Here is a 22,613-nt window from a genome sequence, read left to right on the forward strand (position 1 = left end):
CCAGACTTTCAACTATGCCAGATGGTATTCAGTATTACCCTCTACCACTTGGTAATGTCTCAATTGGCATTTGTTGAAAAGAAAATAATATAAAATTTCTTACTGATGAAGGAGATTTATCAAAACTTTAACAATTACCCATAATTTGGCTACTTTAATTAGGGTAGAAATTTTAATGATACACCTTTGTTTATTTAGCAATATGATACCCATTGTAATTTATTTAAATAATAAAGCACAACTTTTAGCTTCAAAGGCCTCACAGGATAGTAGAGGAATTTTATGATGAGAAATATCTAAGTAACCGCTTGGATCTTCCCTAAAATGCTTCTTTGAGGAGTAGGCTTGTGTACTAAGACAAGAAAACTTTGAAACTGGTTAGGAAAGCATGGAATATTTACCAAAGCACCTGACAAAATACAGGATAGATATTAGAAAGTCTAGATATTCAAAGACGTTGGAAAATATTTTAAAAAGGAGAACTAATGGGTTTATAGGACAGTATAAATATCTCAAGGATTCATATTTGAAATAGAATATAGTTCTTATGCTTTTCAAAGGATCATTTTCTGTTGAATTAATATATGGCTTAGGGTTAGAAAAGTAATTTCATCTTTGACCTCTTTCCCTTATATTCTTTAGTTTCCAAAGCTGTAAAATGAGGTCATATACATGTGAAATATTTCCAAACACATATCCATTTGCAATCCAATAAAACTGAGGCTGAAAAACTACTATAAATGCTCTTGTATAGCAGTATAACAAATGTCTATTAATTTCTTTCAAAATTGTATTTCCTAAATTGTGTTCTGAGAAATTATATTGATATAGTTTTTGTGTTTGTCCACACCCAAATCTCAGGTTGAATTGTAATCTCCAGTGCTGGAGGTGGGCCCTGGTGGGAGGTGTTTGGATCATGACAGTGGATCCCTCATGGCTTGGTGCCATCTTTATGACAGTGAGTTCTTGTAAGATTTGGTCATTTAAAAGCGTGTGGCACTTCCTCTCCATTCTTTCTTTCTTGCTCCAGCTTTCACCATGTGACATGCCTGTTTCCCTCTTCATCTATCACCTTGAGTAAAAGCTTCCTGAGGCCTCCCCAGAAGCTGAGTGATGCTGGTGTTATGCTTCCTGCACTACTTGCAGAACCATGAGTCAATTAAACTTCTTTTGTTTACAAATTACCTAGTCTCAGGTATCTCCTTATAGCCATGCAAGAATGAACTAATACACCTACGTACTTATAAAGGCTAACAAGTTTTATGTACCAAAAATGCACTAAAAGATTTTAGGGTCAATAATTTGGGAAAAACTGAATTAATCAAAATTAAACAATTGCATTTATTACAGAACATTTAGAGTATTTAACATACTAATGTGAACTGTGAAGTTTCAAGAGAGGATGTCCTGTACAGCTTTTCTAAATATAATTTGCGCATGGAAAAGGTTTTCATAAGAACTTTCAACATCACAAGGGATAAATGTAGCTTGAGTCAGAGTATTTAAAACAACGTGTTAATGTGGAAACAAAAAAGTACATCAATGTGGAAATATCTGAACTATTGAGTATATTAACTAAAGTGATAGTCTTACATTCCATAAATTATAAAGTACTTCACTAACCTATATAAAATATCACTATCATAACACAACCTCTGCTGAGGGTGCAAGCCAAATTATTTGGAGATCTTTGGGGCTACAATGGCTGATAGTATCATGATGTCCAAGCTGAAATGAATCAGACTTGTGAAATTCATAATAGTTCTTTCAGTTTTTAATAATTAAAACTATTGTTCAACAATTTTAATAATTATAACATATCACTCTTTGCAAAACTATGACAACAGTGAAGGTAATGAGATGTGAAACACTTATCTTACATGCAAAATTTAAGAGCATGCCAAACCTCAGTAACCAAGAGAAATCTTATCTTAATGCAGCATTTTAAAAAATCAAAAATAATCCAAAAAATCTGTGGTGGACAAAATGTCAAAAATTGTAGTAAAGATAAATCCAGCATTACTAGATTTTCCTTTTGCCTCAGGCTTCAGTATGGTTCCTTGGTCCACTGGTTCCTTGCCATAATTTTATCCATAATTTAGTTAGAAATTATCTGTATAAAATTTCAAACATAAAACTGTTCTCATAGCAAATAGAATAACATTTTGTTTGGTTCGTCATTAGTGGTCTGATTTAATTTTATTATTATAATATATGGGGAAAATACAAAAAAATACAAAACACTAATAAAACTCTTTGAAAGTTACAGAGAAAAAAAATGACAGTTTCTACAAATCAAGCATTGTCATTGATTTTTTTTTAAGTTTCCTTTTGTTTCAAAGGCTCTTTCCCCAAAACAATTATTTGTATGTTTGCAAAACAATACTTAATAGGGAAATATATTTATGCTTGGGGATAAAAATCTACTTATCAACCGGGATCCATCTTTTATGGTAACAATTATTATAAGAGCTTAAATTAAACATTTTTGACAGAGTATTTAGCTATTTGGTAGGTAGTTAGAATACATGGAAATTTCCTCCAGCAACATTTGGTGCATCCCTGGTGGCATTAAAAAAATTCTAGAACCTATCTAGGGAGTCATGTGAAATTTGCTCACTAGGAAAATCTGTTTTGTGCAGATTGTGTATTTATTTGAGCAGTAAAACAGATGCAGAGTATATTTTGCCTTGCACTATTTTTCCTTATGTTTAATTGTAACTTACAGCCAGAAAGAAGATATAAAATACAATCAAATGGGAGAGTAAAACACATTCAGAAAAGCAATTTTGATCATAAGCATGTGGTATCTATAGAAACTGTTATGTTGGAAAAGGGTTTGCCATTTCAGTGATCGAGTTAATGAAGGTATCATTAGATCTCTATTTTAACACAGCAATTTGTTACATATTACACTTTATGCAGCTAAGCTGTTATATTGCTAATTTAGCTTTTAAGAATATTAAAATCAGAAATTCTTTTATTTTATACAGAACAAAAGGAATACTGAATATTTGGGATAAATATTTTTTTCTGTTTAGAAACAAGCTACAATATTATGGGGAGATACTTTGATGAAGAGATTCCTCAGTAAGAACTGTGAGTTCTGCCTCCTTCACGAAAGCAGGCATGGTCCATGAGGCTACCAGACCCAGCTATGTCTGGGAGAATATACAGGTGTTAAATTAGCTAGAGGAAATGTTCTCCAGGTCCTGAAGGTTGATGCACCATATGGAATATTACAGCATTTCTTAAACAACAATAAAAAGCAAGTGAAATAGGGGCAGGAAGACAGAAAGAATAATAAAAACATCTAGGTAGTTCAACTCTAAACTATTTTCTAATCATTCATAAGTTTCTATATACCATAAGAACAGATCTCTGGGACTATGGATTAACTAATGCTTTATTCAGTCTGCATGCACAATTCTCCAGATTCTGTCATAAATTATCTAAACCATTATTGAGAGAAAGTCTTTCTATACCATAGACTCTGTGTGTTCAAGGTGGTGGTGCATTCCAGTTTGAGGTCCCAAGCACTGGTCTACCAATGATCTTCGCACCCTTATGACCACTATACCAGCACGAAGTAAAAACTACATTTTATCATCCTCTTTGTCTTCCTCAGACCAAGCACAATGATTTTTCTATAATGCTAAATATAGCATTATATTTATATTTATATATCCTCCTTCAGATTAAGCTCTGTTACACCAATCACCTTCATTATTTTCTAGAGAACATTTGCAGGTAGTTTGCAGTTGGATTTTCCAGTTAAATGTAATAGCACTATCCATCTAATCAGTTATATGTAGGTATCACAGGCTTCCCCATCCTCAACAAAGGAATGTATTTTTAGGAAAATCGAGAACTATATTTTCCCATCTGTGTCTTCATTTCAAAGGACTACTGTAATTTTTTTGAGACATCCTAATTGTTATATATATATTTTCTCTCCATTTGGTGCCCCTTTGAAAGAAGGCATATTCAACAAAAGTCATCAAGCGAGAGAATTTATATCAGCAAATTATCTAAATTCAGCCATCAGGCCTACATGCAAATGAGAAGCAGAAAGAATAAACAAAATCACACCTTTCAAATTCAAAAGATCCATGAGACAATATGTCTCATATCAGAAGTTTAATCCTACCATTACTCTCTCTATTCATGCTCAGATAATTTGGCTTTTTCTCTCTCCCTCTCTCTGTAATATTCAGTTGACCACTTTTGTTTCCTCTAGTGTGCCTTACCATGATGGCAAATCCAATGTTCTATTTCTATAAGATAAAATTCACTCCTCATTCTTCAACAAGCTCTATCAACATTTTACTTAATCCAAAATGGTCTTCAGAAAACTCTATGTTAGATAGCCACCATAAACGCAGGACATACTGATTGGAGTTTTGATTTACTGTCCTAACTATTTATTTTTACTGCACAAAGGAAACACTTGTTCCTTCCTGTTTTGCATTTCAGAAGAAAATTCGGGATGGTCCAAATGACAGACTCCAGAATGATTCTAGATATTATGGACCACATCTGTAACAATAACACACAACAAACTTAGGACTGAAAATGTAGCTAATAAAGAACTATACTTATTAATCCAATCATTTGCTGTGTCAAGACTGGGTTAGAATAAAGAGTGGATCTGAAGGGAAAATGAAAATACCCAGGACACCAGAAAATCAAGAGTAAATGAAAAACCAACAAATAAGAAATAATACCCAGGGAACCTTGGAATCGCAGAGGATTAGTGGGTGAGACCTGCGGGGAATGAAAAAGGATGGGAACCTAACTCCATTTTGGATGACAATCCCTTCTACTATTCAACACATTTTGTAATGATGCCACTTCAGTTCAAGAGCGAGATTATATTACTGCTCATGACCCTGAAGGCATGATCCATGAGGCTACAGAACAGTTGTTTTTACACAGAAAAATAGGATCAATGTCCTTACATAAGACACACCAAATCTGTGGCTTTAATGTTAGAAATTTATATCCTTACAATTCTGGAAGCTGGGATGTCCAAGATCAAGAGGACAGCAGATTCAGTTTCTACTGGGGTACCCCTTCCAGTCTTCTTGCAGGCAGCTGCCCTCTTGTGCATCTTTGTTTCTCAGATTTTAAATGAACTACTCAAAGAATCTGTTACAGACTGAATGTTTGTGTCTTCTCCAAATTCATATGTTGAAGTCTTAAAACCCAGGGCAGCTGTGTCTGGAGATAGAAGCTTTAAGGATAAATGAAATTATAAAGGTGGGGCCCCAATCCAATAGGATCAATGTCCTTATATAAGACACACCGAAGAGCTCTCTCTCTCTCTCTCTCCCCACCTCTCTTTCTCTCTTTGCCACATTAGAAAGCACAAGGCAGCTGCCTGCAAGAAGCCAGGAAGAGGTCCCCCAGCAGAAACCAAGTCTGCTGTCACCTTGATCATCGACATCCCAGCTTCCAGAATTGTAAGAAAATAAATTTCTAACGTTGAAGCCACAGATGGGGTTACACATCACAATTCCGGAAGCGGGGATTGTGGGATTTGTTCTGGTAGCCAAGCTGACTAACACAGAACCAGAACACTCCAACTCTATATTCCAAAGGAGGAGAGAAAAAAAAAAGTTAAGGAGAAAAAGAACCCCAAAAACTCTTAACTAAAATTTGGATTCGAATAAAATATCCTCAAATCAGAGGAAACTTCCTAGAATAGGCAATGCCATGAGTTTTAAAGGATGAAAAAGAGTTTAGTTAAGCAAAGATGAAAAAGAAAGTCAAGTCATGAAACAAGGGCACATGAAGAAGACATACAGGTGAAAAACATCATAATGGTGCAGAAATGCAAGGAGCTGGAGAAGAAAAAGATTTCAAACTAAAGGGCAGGTGGGATGAGGTCATTGGGGGCAGATCAGATGCCTACAAATTATTTTAAAATTTGCAATATACATATCTAATTAAAATCCTCCTTTAAAATTTGCTCCCTATATGTGCCTCATCAGAATTGCTTATTTGGAAATAAGAGCGCTTATTAGGAAATATACTATTTCTACATGGTTTCTATTATTTTAAAAGGATAACACAAGTTGACCTTTCTCCCAATTTTTCTATTCATTTTATGAGACAAACAAGCCTTGGCACAGAGGAAGGTGAGGTTCAGACTTTTTTCTATGCAGTTCTTTCAACAGACATCAAAAACTCTATATTAGAACATATGATATATAGGAGTGTAGGGAGGGTACAAACCACAATATAAAATAAAGTTCAAGTTAATTTATTCTCAGTCTGGAAAGTTGGCCAAACTTCTGATTCTGGATTTTTTTATTTTCAAAAAATATAGTCTGTGGCATTAATTTCTAATAATTGTGTATTTTAACATATGAAAACAAATAGACCAAAATGCTCTGTTAAGGATCAAACAAATAAAAATGTCTCATATATTTATCTAGAGGAATGGCTCCTTCTTCAAGCAATAGGTGTGCTTATTTTCTTGATTAAAAAATCAAGTAAAATATTTAGCAGTATGTTATGTATGCTAAGAAATGCATTTGCACATTTTGAGATCTCTGCATTTGAGAGGATTTAAAAATTAACGACTGGTCAGGCAGCAGTCAGGATACAGGTGTCATTTCTTCAGAAAGCCTAAAATTAATCATAGTTGCTCATATGGTCTTCAAATCAATTGAGTTATGTGTATTATTAATACTACATGTGTTATGCTTAATTGCTCCTTAAAATATCTTCAAAAATATGACACTGATTCAGCATGGAAACAAAAATGTGTATGAACATAAAAGTATGGCAAAAAAGCAGATTGATATTTGATCAAAATAAATTCATGGCAAGATAGCAGAAAAGTTCCTTTGTGATGGGTGAATAAAAGTTTCAAAACATGTATTAACTAACTAAATCCTTTAACTATTAATTTTCTGATTTTAAAATAATTGCTGATTTTATATGTCTATTTTAGCAGCATCAGAATTGTATTATTACATAGACATATGGTTAGGTTCATTTTCTGTGTTTTTAAGAACAATTATGTATAGTAAGATCTATTTTCTAAGTTTCAAACATGGTCTCAGAACACTGTAACATTGGCAATATTTCTCGGGTTTGCATGAAGAAACAATGCAAGCGATGAAATAATAGTTTAACCTGTGAATCATGTTGGTAAATAAAATCAGACTGCTAAATGAAAAAAATATTTATTTGTTCCTACTTTCTTTAAAATTAGTATGGTTGTATAAAATAAACTTGTTAATGCTATGTTTTAGGGTTTATAATATATGGAGATATAGTGCATATACAAACAGTGAGATGAAGAATGGCACCTGAGTGTTGAATAGGCCTAGGTTGAAAGGTTTCTGCATTTATGCAGAGTGATAAAATATTAATTCTAAGTAGGCTGTGAAAAAAGTTAAGGATGTATGTCTTAATCCTTATAACAACCAGTAAAAAATGTCAAAAGGAATAGAAAAAAAATGCCAAAAATAAAATAATTTCTAATTTATTAAAGAGAAGAAGACAAGAGAGGTGAACAAAATGAAGAAAAATCAGTGAGATCAAACAGAAAACAAGTTCTTCTTTTGAGTTAAATCCAAACATAACACTAATTATGATGAATTTTAATAAACTAAAAACTCCATTTGAAAGTCAAAGATTATCAAAATAGATAAAAAACAAGATTCACCTGTGTGTTGTCTACAAGAAGTATAAAGAAAGTATGGACATACAGAAACTGGAAGCAAATTAATAGAAAAAAAATATACCATAGAAATGGTAAGTGTAAGAAGATTGGAATGGCTATGTTAATATGAAGCATAATAGGCTGCAAGATAAAAGAGTATTACCCAGATAAAGAGAGGGCATTTCAGAACCACAAAAAACAGGTCAATTCATCAGGAAGAAATAGCAATAATAAATGTTTATATTTCTAACAGCCTCAAAATACATGAAGCAAACTTGACAAAATGAAAAAGAAAAATAACAACTTCTAAACCACGGGAAGATATTTTAATGCCTCTCTCTCTCAACAATTAATTAAACAATCTACCAAAAAGTGAATAAATAAAGACGTAGAGCATCTGCATACCATTCACAAATGCTTAATCTCATTGATATTTATAAAATATAATATGCAAAATCTTTAGAATACACATGTTAGGCAAGTGCATATGGTGTGTTCACCAAGAAGCTGGAACATAGAATAATTCTCAATTAATTTATAATGATTAAAGTCACATAAATTATCTTCTGAGATCACAATGGTATTATAGTAGGAATAAATAGTAGTGAGATGTTTAGGAAACCACCAAATATTTGAAAATTAAATAATAATTGGTAAAATAAATCTATAATAAATAATAAATCTATTGGTAAAAGAAAAATATCACAAAGGCAAATAGAAAATTTTTCAAGCTGAACAATAGTAAAAACATATAAAACTTTTGGGGATACACATAAAATAATGCTTAGAAGTAAAATTTTTGTTTTAATTTTGTTTCATTTAAACAAAGAGAAGTTTAAAGTCAAGGTTCTACTCCATAAAAAATAGAAATGAAACTAACCAACTAGAAGAAAGACAATGAAGAAAATCAACCTTTTTGTTTCTGGTTCTTTGAAAATAGTCAACAAAATTTGTAAACAACTAGCTGAACCCATCAATAGAAAACAGAGGACAAAAATCACTAATATTAGGAATTAAAGAGGAGTTGTTCCTACAAGACCCTACAGATTAAAACAATAATAAGAGAATGTTATGAAAAATTTTGCCAACATATTAGTAATTTATATGAAAGTGATATATGGAGTTGTAAAGAAGAAATTCATATCCTATATAATTATGTATCTACTACAGAAATTAAATACACTAACCCATAAAGAAAACTCTAGGCTTGGATGATTTTACTGGTAAATTATACCAAATATTTAAGGATGAAATAATACTAATTGTATACAAACTCTTTCAGAAAATACAGAGGCAGGGGAAGGTTTTTTAGGGAATTTTATAAGGACAACATTACCAAAACCAGACAAGACCTTAGAAAGAAATAAGTCTACAGATCACTAACATCGTTTATAAACTTAGACATAAACACCCATGACAACGAATTAGCAAATCAAATACAACAATGTATATTTAGAAAAATGATAGCACATAAACTAAGATCTAGTGCATAGACTAAGTGGGATTTAGCTCAAAAAGCAAATGTTAAAGCATTTTAAAAACCAATCTAATTTATCATAATAATAGAATAGAGGAGAAAAGCCCTGTGATCAACTTAATGCAGTAGCATCAATTAAAAATGCATTATCTCTCAGAAAAGTAGTAATTAATAGTAACTTCCTTATTCTGATCAAAGAAATCCTCAAAAAACTTACACAGGCACAGAAACACCATCACAGAGTTGCTATAGTAACATCTTTTTGAATTGAAATGCTAACAACAGAGATATAACACTTGAAATAGACTCCAAGTGTTCATTTAGTTCGTATTAGTTTGTTCTCACACTGCCATAAAAGAACACCTGAGACTGGGTAATTTATAAAGGAAAAAGGTTTAATTGACTCAGAGTTCCACAGGGCTGGGGAGGCCTCAGGAAACTTACAATCATGGTGGAATGCAAAGGGGAAGCAAGCTTGGACCTCCTCACATGATGGCGGGAGAAAGAAGAATGATAGCAAAGGGTAAAGAGCCCATTATAAAACCATCAGATCTTGTGAGAACTCACTGGCTATCAGGAGAACAGCATAGGGGAAGCTCCCTCTGAGCCAATCACCTCCCACCAGATCTCGCGCTAGACACAGGCAGATTAGGGAGATTATAATTCAAGATGAGATTTAGGTAGGAACACAGCCAAACGATATCACCATACCTCACAGTTTTGCTTTGTGCACTATATGTTAGTCTACTCTTGAGCTAGCAATTCAAGTAGAAAATATGATACCTCTATTCTTAACTTAAAATATCTTAACTTCAAATACCTACCCTCTACTTTTCCTCATCTGTACAATGGGAATAATAATAACATTCATCTCATGATGTTTATATAAGGATGAAATGAGTTAATTTATGTGAGATGCTACAGCACTTGGTGCATAGTAAGGGCTTTGTGTGTTTTTTCTTATAAAATGTACAATAACTATCACATGAAACTGTTAATTGCTTTTCATATCACAGAACTTGGATAAGAATCCCACATAATATCTGTCAGTCAGATTGCTGACATTTACTGTCTCCTAACTGGTATTATTTTGTTGAGATTTTTCTCCACTTACACTGATGTCATTTAAAATGACTACTTTTATTTTTTGTAATATGGGTATCTCCCTAGCAAACTTTAGTGTCACCACTTCATATATTCATAATATTTACATTTAGTTGGTTCCAATCTGTCTAAGGTGTAAAAAATCATTTTTGTGGAACTCAATATAATAGTCGGCCTACTTTCAACAGTAGCTGATTGAGAATATTTCATAATGACAACAAACCAGTTTTGAATATAAGTGAATTTTGATGAATTATTCATCAAATTATGAGTATTTGAATAATAGAAGAGCATTGGGCTATTATAAGTGCTTACCCATGTCATACAATAAGTATACGATGTAAGGATTTTTATCTGGATCTTGTAGATGAGAAAGAAACTAAGAGAGCTTGAGTCATGTATTTGGGGTCTCACTGATAGTGAGGTTATAAATTCAAACTCAGGTCTGCTTGATTCCAGATACATTGATAGCTTGTTTCTCATAGTAATGTGTCAGACATATTACTCAGTAAGTTTACAGCCAAGACATGCTGCCTGTGTAGCACCTGGACAATAACGGCATTCCCCAGGTGCCTGTGTCACAAACTCTGAGAACTGGTGTTTTGCACCACTCAGCACTGCATGCTTTATCTGGCTATGAATTATCCATCACATTTCTACAATAACACACATGGCTCCCACTTCATTGACCTCCTGCAGCTTGGCAAAAGTGATCCCTGAAAGCCTGCTTACTTCTTAAACTTTTGATGAAACTAGAATACATCCTTCTGAGCTGGCAGGATTACTTACCTTTCATTTCTTTACAGCAGGTTTCATAACATACCTTGAAACACCCCAGTTCATTATGTATTTTGTTTGGAAATTAATTGCATCTTAGCAGCAGGTCCATCCTTCACCATTGATTATTTCCCTCCCTCTATTTTTTGGGATTTTTGTTCCAGTCATGTTCGTCTTTAACTAATATTTTTATTTTTTTTTTTAATTTCTGCTATGTAGACACACCTTGACAATCAGAAATGCACACTTACATTCTCAGCTTGACAGTATGCCATATATGCTTAAAGTATACAACTTTCTTTTCCTTTTCAAATTGGAAACACATAATTTTACTTAAAAACTAGTGCAAGTAACTAATACAAAAGAATTTAATCTAGAAAACATAAGCTCTGTTACCTTTCACTCTCACTTCTATAATAGGTAAATGCACATTTAAAATTGGATATTATCAAATTGCCATCTTAAGAATTTATATCTATTTCATTAACACCCACAACAGATGAATGTGCCAGCTTCCACATACGCTAACTGTATGAGTCAGGGTTCAAATAGGAAAACAGGTATCTCTACATTTATTTATTTGTTCATTTGAGACAGGGTCTCACTCTGTTGCCCAGGCTACTGTGCAATGCCATGATCACCACTCACTGCAGCTTGGAACTTCTGAGCTCAAGCAATCCTCCCACTTGAGCCTCCCTAGTAGCTGGGACTACAGGCCTGCACCACCACACCTGGATAAATTCTTTAATTTTTTGTAGAAATGGGGTCCCACTCTGTTGCCCAGGCTGGCCTTAAACTCCTGGGCTCAAGGTATCCTCCCGCCTTGGCCCCTCTACATTTAAAACAGGAAGTTTGTGACACAGGTAATTGAAGAGTTGAGAAACCAAACCAAGTGTGGTGAAGTGATTCTGGGATTTACTAATTAGAAGGCTTATTGTTAGAAGGCTACTGCTATTACTCCCATGTGGTATGAATTTATGGTATGCCAAGCTGGGAATTAAGGTGGGTACATGTGGAGTGGTAGCCTTGGTGAGAGGAGAATTTTGTCACTGACATTATTTAGAATTGCTAGCACATAGGTATAATAAAAACAGAATGGTTGTTACTAGGTTTCAATATGATTTTAAAATTATCTTCCTACAAGGTACTCCCTTATAGCCCACACCCACCACTCCAATGTTTTGCACTGGGTATGACACTGGTGGAGGGACAGTGGGAAGATGAGGTGTTACCAGAGCCAGGAAGCTGAATTTATCAGCTAGAAACAAAGCCAAGGAAGCAGTGTTGCCAGTCACAGCCACTACACTAGAATGAAGGGGGTAAAAAATAACTTGACTTACTCTTTTGATTCAACCTGCAGTCTTCCACTGGTTCATTACTTTGTCAAAAGTGGCTGGAAGGCAACGGACATTAGCTGGATAATGTGCTCTGTAAGCGCCAGCCCTCCTACCGTGAAGAACACAGAAGAGAATTAGCAAAAACTGGAGTGAAGAGTACATAGGCAAATAACCAGTAAACGCCAGACTCTAGAGATCACCAACTGTGTCAATATCTTCCACTCTAGCAGAGAAATGAACATCATTTTTTTTCCTGTGACTGGTAGTTGGGTCAAATGATTTTAAATGTCCATTGCTCATTTGTTGTCCTTTTCTTCTGAATAGCCAGCTTATGTAATTAGTAAATTTTTATATTGGGTTATGTGTAAATCTTTTAAAAAATGTCTTGGGTAGAGTTTCTTTATCCATTCTTGATAATAACTCTTGTTCATATTTGTAACAACATGTTACATTATGTTTTGCCTTTCACTTTTGTCATATGCTATTCAGAAGCTTTAACTTATTTTGTGATGTGTGACAATCTTTGTTATTATGTCCTTCTTTGGAAGGTCTCCTGTAACCCAATATTATAAAAACTGTCTTCCTATATTATTTTTATATTCTGATGGCTTTATTGTTCCTGTTTAATTTTTTAGTCCTTGTAAAATAGATTGGGGACCGTGGTAGTTAAAGCTTGAAATTAATTTTTCTTTTCTAAACAACATAAAGTTTTCTCAACATGACTTATTAAGTAATCTATTATTTCCTCACTTACATGAAATATTACCACTGCCATACTTAAAATGTGTTTTAAAAAGTAATCTTAAACATAATTAAACAAATCTGAAACTAAAACTTGATTGCCTATTTTTATGAAGGTAGTAGCTTTAATCTTTGGGGGATTAAAAATAATTACAAATAAGCCAGCATGCCTTGAATATAATAATGGTACCTGATTTCACCATATCATTTCTGATAAGCTGGCTAATGTTTTTGTCATTGCCATTGGTTGCTTTGTCGGTCTTCTTTATCTTTTCATTTTTGCATAACTGACCAAAAGCTATGTTAGTGATTCCCTGTGGCTCAAATATAAGTAAAATACAATGTTGTTCTAGAAAAAATACATTAAACAAATGTTAAAAATTCCTATGGTGATTTAAAAGATGTTCTCAGCAGCTAACATGGTAGTCAATGAGAAAAAAAATGAAAGCTTTTCTCTAAGATCAAGAAGAAGATGGGAGGTTCAGTTTTGGCACTTCTATTGAACATAATACTGAAAATCTTAGCCAGAAAAATTAGGCAAGAACATGCGGTAAAAGGCATCCAGATTGTAAAGGAAGAAACCAAAGTTTTTCTATTCACAGATAGCATGATCCTATATATAGAAGACCTTAAAGATTCTACATACACACAAAACCAAACCAAAATAAAAAATTCTGTCAGAACTAATAAATGAATTCAATAAACTTGTAAGTTGAAAAATAAGTACACAAAATTGTGTTTTTATACAGTTAACAATGAACAATCCAAAAATGAAATTAAGAAACCAATCCCATATACACTGCAAAAAAAAGTTCTCGAATCCATATGGAATCTCAAGAGACATCAAATAACCAAAACAATAATAAAAAGGAACAACTCTGGAGGACCCACACTTTCTTACTTCAAAACATATTTCAAAGGTACATTGATCAAAACCATAGAACTTTGCCATAAAGACAGACATATAAACCAATGGAACTGAATAGACAGCCCAGAAATAAATCCTCACATATACAGTAAAATGATTGTCAATAGGGTGCCAAGACCACTCAATGGGGAAATGACAGTCTCCTTAAAAATTGGTACTGGAAAAACTGTATATCCATATAAAAGAATGAAGTTGTACCTTTATCTTATATCATATACAAAAATTAACTCAAAATGGATGAAAGACCTAAACATAAGATCTAAAACCACAAAACTCATAGAAGAAAACATAGGTAAAACCTTCCTGCAATTGGATTTGGCAGCGATTTATTGGGTATGACATTAAAAGCACAGGCAACAATTTAAAAATAAATAAATAGAACCACATCAACGTTTAAAACTTTTGTGCATCAAGGGATACAATCAACAGAATTAAAAAGCAATCCACAGAATGGAAGAACATACTTTCAAATCACATACCTGATAAAGAATTGATATCCAGAATGCATAAAGAACTCCTACAACAAAAAAACTAACAACCAATTTAAAAAGGGACAAAAAAGTTAATATATATTTCTCGAAATAAAATGTATAAATAGCCAAAAGCATTTGAAAAGATGTTCAACATCACTGATCATTAGGGAATTATAAATTAAAACTAAATGAGATACCACCTCCTATCTATTAGGATGACGACTATTAAAAAACTACAGAAAATCAGTGTTGGTGAGGAGATGAACAAATTAGAATTATTCATTACTGTTGGTGGGAATGTAAAACAGTATAGTAACTATGGAAAGCAGTATAATATTTCTAAAAAACAAAAATAGCCTGGGCACAGTGGTTCACATTTGTAATGCCAACACTCTGGGAGGCTGAGACAGATGGATTACAAGGTCAGGCGATCAAGACCATTCTTGCCAACATGGTGAAACCCCATCTCTACTAAAAATACAAAAATTAGCTGGCATGGCAGTGCATACCTGTAGTCCTAGCTACTCAGGTGGCTGAGGAAGAAGAATTGCTTGAACCTGGAAGACAGAGGCTGCAGTGAGCTGAGACTGCACCACTGCACTCCAGCCTGGGCAACAGAGCGAGACTCTGTGTCAAAAAAAAAAAAAAAAAAATCGAAATAGAATTACCATATGATTCATCATTTCCAATCCTTAAATAAATATTTGTATACCCATGTTCATAAAGTATTATTCACAGTAGTCAAAACATGGAAACAACTCAAGGGTCCATCAACAGATGAATGAATAAACAAAATGTGTTACATAATGACAATAGCATATTACACAATGTTAAAAAGAAAGGAAATTTTGACACATGTTACAGCATGTATGCACCTTGAGGATATACTAAGTGCAATAAGTCAGTCATTAAAGGATAAATATTGTACAATTCCACTTATACGAGGTACATAGAGCAATCAAATTCATAGAGACAGAAAGAGAATGGTAGTTCCAGGGGTGGGATAATAGGGAATTACTTTTTAATGAGCACCACATTTCAGTTTTAAAAGATGAAAAATGTTCTGAAGATGGATGGTGGTGACAGTTGCATAACAGTGTCAATTTACTTAATGCCACTGAATTGTACACTTAAAAATGATTAAGATGGTCAACTTTATGTTACATGTTACATGCATTGCCACAACTTAAAACACATTTGAGGGAATAATTGAGGAAAACTTCCCCAGCCTTGCTAGAGATCTAGACATCCAAATTCAAGAAGCTCAAAGAACACCTGAGAAATTCATCACAAAAATATCAAAGCCTAGGCACAAGTCATCAGGTTATCTAAAGTCAAGATGAAGGAGAGAATCTGAAGGGCTATGAGACAAAAGCATCAGGTAACCCATAAAGAAAAACCTATCAGATTAACAGTAGATTTCTCAGCAGAAACCCTACAAGCTAGAAGGGGTTGGGGTCATATCTTTAGCCTCCATAAACAAAGTAATTATCACCCAAGAATTTTGTATCCAGTGAAATTAAGATTCATAAATGAAGGAAAGATAGTCTTTTTCAGACAAGAAAATGCTGAGAGAATTCACCACTACTAAGCCAGCACTACAAGAACTGATAAAAACAGCTCTAAATCTTGAAACAAAGCCTGGAAATACATGAAAATAGAATTTCCTTAAAGCATAAATCTCACAGGACCTATGAAACAGCAATACAATGAACGAAAATCAAGGTATTTGGGCAATAAATAGCACAATAAATAGAATAGTACCTCACATCTCAATACTAACATTGAATGTAAATGGCCTAAATGCTCCACTTAAAAGATACAGGATAGCAAAATGGGTAAGAGTTCACCAACGAAGTATCTGCTGTCTTCAAGAGACTCAACTGGAACATAAGAACTCACATAACCTTAAGGTAAAAGGATAGAAAAGATATTTCATGCAAATGGACACCAACAGCAAGCAGCAGTTGGTTATATCAGACAAAATAAACTTTAAAGCAATAGCAGTTAAAAAAGACAAAGAAGGCTATTATATAATGATAAAAGGATGAGTCCAACAGGAAAATAACACAATCCTCTCTCTCTCGCTCTCTCTCTCTCTCTCTCTCTCTATCTATCTATATACACCTAACAGTGGTGCTCCCAAATTTATAAAAAGTTATTACTAGACCTAAGAAATGAAACAGACAGCAGCACAATAATAGTTGGGGACTTCAATACTCCACTGACAGCACTAGGCAGGTCATCAATACAGAAAGTCAGCAAATGGACTTAACCTATACTCTACAGCAAATGCACTTAGCAGATATTTACAGAACATTCTACCCAACAACTGCAGAATATACATTCTATTAATGAGCACATGGAACATTCTCCAAGATAGACTATATGATAGGCCACAAAACAAGTCTCAACCAATTTAAGAAATTCAAAATTATGGCAAGTAGTCTCACAGACCACAGTGGAATAAAGTTGGAAATCAACTCCAAAAGGAACCCTCAAAATCATGTAATTACATGGAAATTAAATAAACTTCTCCTGAATGATCATTGGGTCAACAATAAAATCAAGATGAAAATTTAAAAATTATTTGACTCAAACAATAATAGTTACACAACCTATCAAAACATATGGTATACAGCAAAGGCAGTACTAAGAGGAAAGTTCATAGCATTAAGTGCCTACATCAAAAAGTCCAAAATAGCACAGAAAGACAATCTAAGGACGTACCTCAAGGAACTGGAGAAACAAGAACAAATTAAACCCAAACAAGGCAGAGGAAAAAAAAATAACCAAGATCAGAACAGAGCTAAATGACACTGAAACCAAAAAACAAAGCAAAATACAAATGAAACAAAAAGCTGATTCCTTGAAAAGATGAATAAAAGTGATATACCATTAGCCAGAGTAACCAAGAAAAGAAGACAGATGACCAAAATATGCTCAATTAGAAATGAAATGGGAGATGTTACAACTGATACCACAGAAATACAAAAGATCTTTTAAGGCTACTATGAACACCTCTATGCACCTAAACTAGAAAACCTAGAGGATATGGATAAATTTCTGGAAATATACAACCCTCCTAGATTAAGCCAGGAAGAAATAGAAACTCTGAACAGACAAAAAACAAGCAGTGAGATTGAAACGGTAATTAAAAGGTCACCAGCAACAACAAAAAATGCCCACTACCTGATGGATTCACAGCTGAATTCCTATTAGATATTCAAGGAAGAGTTGTTACCAATCCTATTGACACTATTCCACAGGATAGAGAAAGACAGACTCCTCCCTAAATCATTCTACAAATCCAGTTTCACCCTAATACCAAAACCAGGAAAGGACATAACAAAAAAAGAAAACTATAGACTAATATTCGTAGAACATAGATATAAAATCCTCAGCAAAATACTAGCTAACTGATCCTGAGAGCATATCAACAAGGTAATCCACCATGATCAAGTGGGTTTCATACCAGGGATCCAAGGATGATTTAACATCTACAAGTCAATGAATGTAATATACTACATAAATGGAATTGAAAACAAATATCACATGATTATCTCAATAGATACAAAAAAAAGCATGTGACAAAATCTAGCATCTCTTTATGATTAAAACCCTCAGCAAAATTGGCATAGAAGGGACATATCTTAAGGTTAATAAAAAGCCATTGATGACAAACCTATAGCCAACTGTATAATGAATGGGGGAAATTTGAAAGAATTCCCCTTGAGAACTGGATCATGACATAGATGTCCACTATCACCACTTCCTTCTATTCAACATAGTACTGGAGGTCATGGCCAGAGCAATCACACAAAAGGAAGAAATAAAGGGCATCCAAAACAGTAAAGAAAAAGCAAACAGTTACTGTTTGCTGATTATATCATTGTATACCTAGAAAACCCTAAAGACTCACCCAAAAAGCTCCTAGAACTGGTAAATTACTTTAGCAAAATTTCAGGATACAAAATTAATGTACATAAATCAGAAGCCCAGCTATACACCAACAGCAACCAAACTGAGAATCAAATTAAAAACTCAACCCCTTTTACAATAGCTGCAAAAATAAAATAAAATCCTCAGGAATATACTTGACCAAGGAGGTGAAAGACCTCTACAAGGAAAACTACAAATCATTGCTGAAAGAAATACTAGATGACACAAACAACTGGAAACATATCCCATGTGACATGTTTTGTTGTCTCCTCATCTGAATCTCATCTTGAATTCCCACATGTTGTGAGATGTGGGAGGGACCCAGTAGGAGGTAATTGAAACATGTTGGCAAGTATTTCCTGTGCTGTTCTTGTGAAGTGAATAAGTCTCATGAGATCTGATGGCTTTAAAAAGAGGAGTTCCCTTACACAAGCTCTCTCTTTTTGCCTGCTGCCATCCGTGTAAGATGTGCCTTGCTATTCCTTGCCTTCTGCTATGATTGTGAGGCTTCCCGAGCTATGCGGAACTGTAAATCCAAATCAACCTGTTTCTTTTGTAAATTGCCTCATCTCAGGTATGTTCTTATCAGCAGTGTGAAAACAGACTAATACACCATGCTCATGTATGGGTAAAATCAATATCATGAAAATGTCCATATTGTCAAAAGCAGTCTACAAATTCAATGCAATTCCCATCAAAATAGCACCATCATTCTTCACAGAATTAGAAACGACATTCCTAAAATCCGTATGGAGCTAAAAAAGAGCCCACATAGCCAAACCAAGCCTAAGGAAAAGAACAAATCTGGAGGCATTACATTACCTGATTTCAAATTACACTGTAAGGTCATGAAGTCAGCATGTACTGGTATAAAAACAGGCATATAGACAAATGAAACAGAACAGAGACTGGAAATAAAGCTAAATACTTACATTCAACTGATCTTTGACAAAGCAAACAAAAACATAAAGTGGGGAAAGAGTACCCGATTCAACAAATGGTGCTGGGATAATTGGTAAGCCACATGTAGAAGAATGAAACTGGGACCTCTTCCCTCACCTTATAAAAAATCAACTCAAGATGGATCAAGGACTTAAATCTAAGACCTGAAACCATAAAAAAATCTAGAAAACATCATTGGAAGAACCCTTCTAGACATTGGCTCAAGCAAAGACTTGATGACCAAGAACCCAAAAGCAAATGCAAGGGTAAACGAAGATAAATAGATGGGACTCAATTAAGCTAAAAAGCTTCAGCACAGCAAAAGAAATAATCAGCAAAGTAAACAGACAACTTAGATAGTGGGAGAAAATGTTTGCAAGCTATACATAGAACAAAGGACTAATATCCAGAATCTACAAGGAACTCAAACGAATCAGCAAGGAAAAAAAAAAAAATGAACAATCCCATCGAAAAGTGGGCTAAGGGCATAAATAGACAATTCTTAAAAATAAAATATACAAATGGCCAACAAATATATGAAAACATGTGCAACATCACTAATTATTAGAGAAATGCAAATCAAAACCACAATGTGATACCAACTTACTTCTGAAAGAATGGTCATAATTTAAAAATCAAAAAAGATGTTGGTGTGGATGTGGTGAAAAGGAAACACTTTTACACTGCTGTTGGGAATGTAAACTAGTATACCCATATGGAAAATAGTGTGGAGATTCCTTAAAGAACGAAAAGTAGATCTACTATTTGATCCAACAATCCCACTGTTGTGTATCTACCCAGAGGAACAGAAGTCATAACATAAAAAAGATACTAGCACCTATTTATAGCAGGACAATTCTCAATTGCAAAAATACGGAACCATCCCAAATGTCCATTAATCAATAAGTGGATAAAGAAAATGAGGGGATAAATAAAATATATACATACTATGGAATACTACTCAGACATAAGAAAATGAAATAATGGCATTTGCAGCAACCTAGGTGGAATTGGAGACCATTATTCTAAGTGAAGTAACTCAGGAATGAAAAACCAAACATCATATGTTCTCATGCATAAGTGGGAGCTAAGCTGTGAGGACCCAAATGCATAAAAATGGGTGAAAGGGCGGAATGGGAAAGAAGAAGAAGAAGAAGAAATGTGTTCACAAAATCTTTGACACTGATTCCATTAAGAGACAGAGCATATTTTCCCTCCATTTGACAATATGCTGGCCTCAGTGAGTCACTTCAACTATTTACAATGCTGCAGAAGTGTTGCTGTGTTTTTGAAGACTAGTTAAGAAAAGACAATAAAGGTTCCTCTGAGCTCTGTCTTTCAGGACACTCCCCCCTTGAAACCTTGCTGTTCTGCTCTGAGGAAGCCTGAGCTACATGAAGAAACCGTGTGTAAGGGTTCTCTGCCCAATAGCTGGGCCTGTGAGTGAGAAATCTTTTAATAACTCCAGCCTCAGACACTGAGTGTAGTAATATAAGAGACTCAGCTGCTTTTGCACAGTCAACTCCCAAATCATAAAGTTAATATTAATAAGTGAGTATTGTTTTTGTTGCACACCATTATGTGTGTGGTGATTTGTCGTGTAGCATTAACAATCAAAACAATTGCCAAGAGCACAAGCTAAGAAATCAAAGGGACTAGTACTTGGATTTAAGCTTAACGATTTCCAGCTACATTACTTCAGAACTGTTGCTTTAAATTATGTGTAAATTGAGAATAAAAGTATCTATTTCATAAAATTGGCTTGGGTATAAATGAAATGTACACAAAGTATCCTTCACAGGATCTGGAGCATAACTAGCCCTTGGCATTTTATATAGTGCTCAATATTATTGTCATTATTATAAAACTTTGAGTGTACCCTAATTAAAATAATTTACATATACATTTCTATTAAAAATTCCCAAGTTCTGTCATTCATTAATCAAAGTTAAATATTTCTTCTGATATTAATGTTGACTCCCAAATACAGGCTAGATTCCCATTCTAGTTGAATATTGGCTTTTCAAATATAATTTTTCTATATGTGGAAGGCACCGAACTAAATTATATTGTGTAGATTTTCTGTCTGTATTTTCCACAGAATGTTTAGAAGTCCCTGAATGTCCAAGAAAGCAATGCCTTGCTCTTTGTGGCCATCCCAACTTTATGAGAAAAATCTTATTCCTCTTAGCATTAAAATGTATATATAATTAGACCTTCACCCATTTTAAAATACCCACTGGCCATTCATCTAAAGTAGAAAGGAAAAGGGAAAAGATTTCCTCTGGAGCAGTTACATGGTTGTATATGTGGATCATTGTCAATCTCATAGATTTTGAGGCTTGTAAACTGCAGAGGCACTGAAACTATTGCCAAGTATATAGAAACTATCTTTGTAAACAAAATCTCAGAAGATTGAGGAACTTCTTTACAAACTCCATACAATGCAATGTGATGCAAATGGATCTATTTCCTGCCATTTCTTCTGTTAAAATATGAGATGGTTACTATCACTTTCTTTACAAGTGGGAAAAAACATCTATAAGGAACTCAACTATAAAAAGTGTAATTACCAGCAAATTTTTCTTTAGCATAGAAAGCACTGTTTTCTGATTTCTTGCTCATGATAAAAGACTAGAAATGAAACAGTTTCTGTGTGGTTATGTAAGATGTTATGCCTAAAAATCCCATTAAAAATGCCAAAAGTGCATGGGGATTGTATGCATTCAGGGAGTTCACATTGTTCATTATACCTCTCAGACTTCTGTGTCAAAATTTTTAGCACACAAATGATTCTTTATTATACGATCTCAAATACAGGATCTCAGCTGCATTGCAAGATAATTTTATTCTGTTTCAATATTAGAGTTGAGAGTCTATACCACAGTAAGAGAACAAGGAAGTTCCATTTACATTCCAGAGGCAATATTTGTAAACTCAAAGACATTAAAAAGAGAAAAATGGCTGAGAAGCTGTATTCATCCTAATAGTGTTTATGTAAGTCTGGTGAAACACATTTACCTTTAAGAGCCACATAAATGCTTTGCAAATATCTGTAAAGTTCAGCAGAAAGCCTCAAAGCCCTCGCTATTTTTGTGACAGTGATAGGTGAACGATAAACCCCTTTGCTATGTAAGGAACTTTTAAGCAAGAATAAAGTCTCAACCTTTAGAAAATTATCCTTTGCAGACATTCTTTGCTGTCACTAATA

The sequence above is a fragment of the Macaca mulatta genome, chromosome 12 (assembly GCF_049350105.2).
Source record: "Macaca mulatta isolate MMU2019108-1 chromosome 12, T2T-MMU8v2.0, whole genome shotgun sequence".
Taxonomy (NCBI): Eukaryota; Metazoa; Chordata; class Mammalia; order Primates; family Cercopithecidae; genus Macaca; species Macaca mulatta.